Raw genomic sequence first — 4,711 nt, forward strand, 5'->3', positions numbered from 1 at the left:
TTTTTTATTATTTATTTTATTGAATCACCATGTGGAATGTTACAAAGTTCTCAGGCTTATGTCTCAGTTATACAATGCTCAAACACCCATCCCTTCACCAGTGCTCATATTCCACCATCAAAAAACCCAGTATACCTCCCACCCCCCACCCCCCACCCCTGCCTGCGTAACTGATAAATTGAAGTGACTTCATTTTCTCTTTACCTTGATTACATTCCATATTTCAACACAAAACTCACTATTGTTGTTGGAGTTTGCCCCCCCAAAAAACAGCCTTACTGACAAGGAAGCATTTGATAATTAGTTTTCCATTGCTGAGAATGAAGAGATATGAATTCACGCTGATGCGGTAGTGGCCGCACGGTTTAGGATTTCTGTATTTTAGTATTTTAGCAATTAAGTCCAGGGAGATTTATGTTAGAAATTGCATAATTTCCCTTCCTGGGGCAGTATGGGGCAATGGCTTAGTTCACAGTCTAGAGACATGGCTTCAGTGACTTATATTTTGTTATTAAATGAATTGCACTGAATGAAGAATGAGTAGATAAAGGGATAGAAACTTGGTGTTAGGGAGATAGCAGAAAGGATTCAAACAGATGCTTGGCTTGGGAAACCCTAAGTTAGATCCTCAGCAGTAGGTGGACCCACTAATATCACCAGGGTAACCCTTGTGTCACTAAGAAAACTTGCCTGGCAGAATGATAGAAATTACAAGAATATATACAATGATTATGAGATTATCTACCATATTTTTACTGCAATATCTAGCACAAGATAATGTTAAACACAAAGAAAATTTTTTTGTTTTTTCAGGAAAATTTCTTTTTTATTTAATTTATTTTTAAGTTGAGTCACTGTGAGAACAGTTACAGGGCTTTTAGGATCCAGTCTCAGTCATACTATGCTCAAAGACCCATCCCTTCACCAGTGCACATGTTCCACCACCAATCCCCCACCACCCACACTTTCCCTCTGCCTGTGTGGCATATAATTTTCACTTTACTCTTTCCTTACTTTGATTGCATTCAATTTTCGACAGGAAACTCACTATCATTATTTGGAGTTTTTCCTCTTGGAGGACCTGTCAGACATGTCGGAATGGCATCATAAGATTGTGTTTTCTATTGATGGTAACAAAGAGCATATGATGTTGCATGGTTGTGAAAGCGGCCGTCCAGTTTTGGAGTTCTGGTATTACGTCCAGAGGTATTTATGCCAGCAGATGCTGCATTCCGAGATCGGTTTCTGTGGCACTGAGATCATGACTGTTCAGGAGCGGAGGAGCTGTTCATGGGCGACCGCTCGAGGTCTTGTTTGGGCAGGAGGCAGGGCCGGTTCTGCATCCCCCAGCGCAAGATTCCCCATGCATCCCATCCCATCACTGCGAACTCCTACCTCTCTGTCCAATTGGTTCTGAATGGTGGTGGTTGCCATGCTGTCCAGGGGGGAAAGGCCAAGGGACAGAAACCCTTCCACTCCCAGGGCTGCACGAGGCCATAGCTTAGTTCAGAGTCCAGGAGTATATCTGCCAGCAGCCACTGCATTCTGAGATTGGTTTCTGTGCCTCTGGGATAATGGACACTCAAGGGTGGTGGAGCCATTACTGAGCATATTTTTTGTATATCAAGAAAGGTTGCACGGCCACGTAAGTGACCACGTGGTTTGGAGATGTCCCAGTCCCATATACCGTGCCATGTTAGTAGAAGCTCAGTGTCGCCGGGGCTCCATCTGGAGAAGGCGACACAAAGAAAATTTTTAAATAAAATGCAGAGCTTAAAGAGATACTTATTAAATAGACAATTTGACCTAAACAGATGCTCTGGAGAAATAAGAGACCAATACAAAGTTAATTTATTCAAAGTGCTAAAATGAAAGGTAACAAGTGTAGCTCAAGATCAAAGTGTATTTCAGAAGAAAAGAAAAGAAGTAAATGTGCCTTACGTTTTTAAATGAGCAGATTTCCAATCCACAACTCTATAAAATTTAAATTTCTAGTCTTCTACCCTAGGAAAAATAAAGTTATACTCTAAGGGAAGATATCCATTCCAAAAAGGAACATAAGTACAGTAAAGCTAAGTAAACATGCAGGTAAATAAAATTCATTGCTATATAAGACATTAATCATGTTGAATCATTGAGTATGTAAAATAAAAGAAATGATTCTAAAATGCTAACCATAAATATGAGTAGAATGTGAGGGCATGCTAAACACTCTTATAAAGTGTTTATATTGCTTGACTGGTGACTAGCAATATTTATTATTGATTTTTAGTCCAGGTATAAATACTTACAACACAGTCATCAATACAGGATTAGGTACATACCTATAAATTCTAGCTACCCAATTTTAGAAATAAATAAGGAAGTATGTAAGAAACAAAAGAGAAATAAAATACGCAATAAGTTTATGTCTCCAGTGAAATGTTACAGGCAACTGTAAGACAATGTAAGTGTGGGACTATTAAATCATAAAACCTAATTTCATATAGTTTACCTGGAAAATTCATATTTTCCTCATTTAATCTTTCTAAAACTTCAATTGTATAAAAGGTTCCTTTCTTTTTGTCATACAGATATTGATCTGTTATTTTCTCACTTATTGTAGACTTATTTCTGTAATTGATTTTTGCAATAAACATTAAGGGGCTGAGAGACAGTCTGGAGCTAAGGCACCTGCTTTTCATGCAGACTCTCCCACTAGATTTCCTGGTATACCACACATGGTTCCCCAAGTTCTAGCAGGAAATACTTCTGAGGACAGAGCAGGGAGCATACTCTGAGAACCACCAGGTATGGCCCTCGAACCAAAACTAAACAAAAATGTCCAGACACCTACCTTGCACGTGGCTAAACACAGTCAAATCCAAAGAACTTATAGTCCTCTGAACTTGTCAGGAGTGATCCCTGAGCACAGAGACAGGAGTAAGGTCTTAGAACTGTTGGGGAAGAAAAATCAATAAGGAGAAAGAGAGAGAGATAGAGAGAGAGCGGGAGAGAGAGAAAGATGGAGAAATGGAGGAGAGGGGGAGAGGGAGAGAAAGAGAGAAAGGGAGAGAGAAGATGGAAGGAAGGAAGGAAGGAAGGAAGGAAGGAATGAAGGAAGGAAGGAAGGAAAGAAGGAAGAAAGGAAGGAAGGAGAAAGGAATAAAGTTTCCTATATATCAGTATCATCACTTTGAAATTTTCTCCAGAGAACAACTGTTTGAGCACTGTTACTTGTATTAAATCATATAGAATCGGTACATGTTTGTCTTAAGTTTATAAAGTTCTGGCATTTTGGTGCCATTTAAACTTGTTGATATTAAACTATTTTTAACATTTAATCTTAATAATAAAACTTAATTTTCGTCTAATTATAAAATTATCAAAATTTTCAAATAAGCAAATCAGTTTTTAAATTAAAAGATGGTATACTTTCTAAATTTTAAAAATAGAACAGATAATCTCATGACATTTTGAAGTATTTCCAAAGAAAAAATTAAGTATTTCCCTTATTAAAATAAAATTTACATCAAGTATAATTTAGCATTTTACCATATTATATATACATATATGACTGAATCCAGTTGTTTCTTTTACTAGATTATAGTTCAGAACAGAAGCTCCTCTCATAGATGCATTAATGTAAATTCAAATCAATAAAGTAGTATGCCACATTTCCCCGTTAATGTATGAGTAATTCTGAGAGCCTTTATGATTTACCAGATTCTTTTAGTTTAAACCCACTTCTTTGATTCCTATATATATATATATGTGTGTGTATATATGTGTGTGTGTGTGTGTGTGTGTGTACGCGCATATGTGTGTGTATTCTGAAGTTCATGCATTGCTTATGTAAAAATGTGAATTCAATTGGTGACTTATGTACCTATAGTTATTATAGTCTTTGAAGAATATTTATTTATTTAGTATTGAATCACCATGAGAACAGTTACAAAGCTTTCCAGTCTAAGTAAGTCTCGGTCATACAATGATCAAACACCCATCCCTCAGCAGTGCACACCCTCCACCACCAAGAACCCCTAGTATACCCCCCATCTCTCCCCTCCACTCCCCCCTATCTGGCAGATGATTTCCACCTTATTCTCTCTCCATTTCTCTGCTTTGATCATATTAGATATTTTGACAAAAGATCCACCATTACTATTTGGAATTTCCCCCAACTTTTAGACCTGCTGAAAAGGCATCATTAGAGAATTTGTTTTCTATTGCTGATAGGAAGAGCATTGTGGATTTCTGATATTTTAGTTATAAATCTGGAGGGATTTCTGCCAAAAGTCGCTGGGTTCCGAGATTGGTTTGTTTTCCTCTGGGATCATGATCGTTCAGGAGCCAGGAGCCGTTCCTGGGCAGGAACTCAAGGCCTTGTTGGGGCTGTGTGTGTGGGGGGTCGGTTCCAACTCCCATCCCGTGAGGCCCCACGTGTCACATCACTGCAGTCTCATACCTGGATGTCCAGTAGGCTCTGAAAAGGTGGCAGCCACCGTGCTGCCGGGGAGAAAAGGTGGAAGGGACACATACCTTTCCCCATCCGGGGTAACATGGTGCTGTAGTTTAATGCTCAGTCCAGGTGCATTTCTTCCAGAAGCCGCTGGGTTTCGAGGTTAGTCTGTGTGCCACTGGGATCATGGCTGTTTAGAAGCCAGGAGCTGTTCCTGGGCAGCAACTCGGGTCCTCACAGGAGCGGGGAGAGTGGTGGATTCCACCCCGA

Source organism: Sorex araneus, chromosome 1, assembly GCF_027595985.1.
Source record: "Sorex araneus isolate mSorAra2 chromosome 1, mSorAra2.pri, whole genome shotgun sequence".
In the NCBI taxonomy this organism is placed as follows: Eukaryota; Metazoa; Chordata; class Mammalia; order Eulipotyphla; family Soricidae; genus Sorex; species Sorex araneus.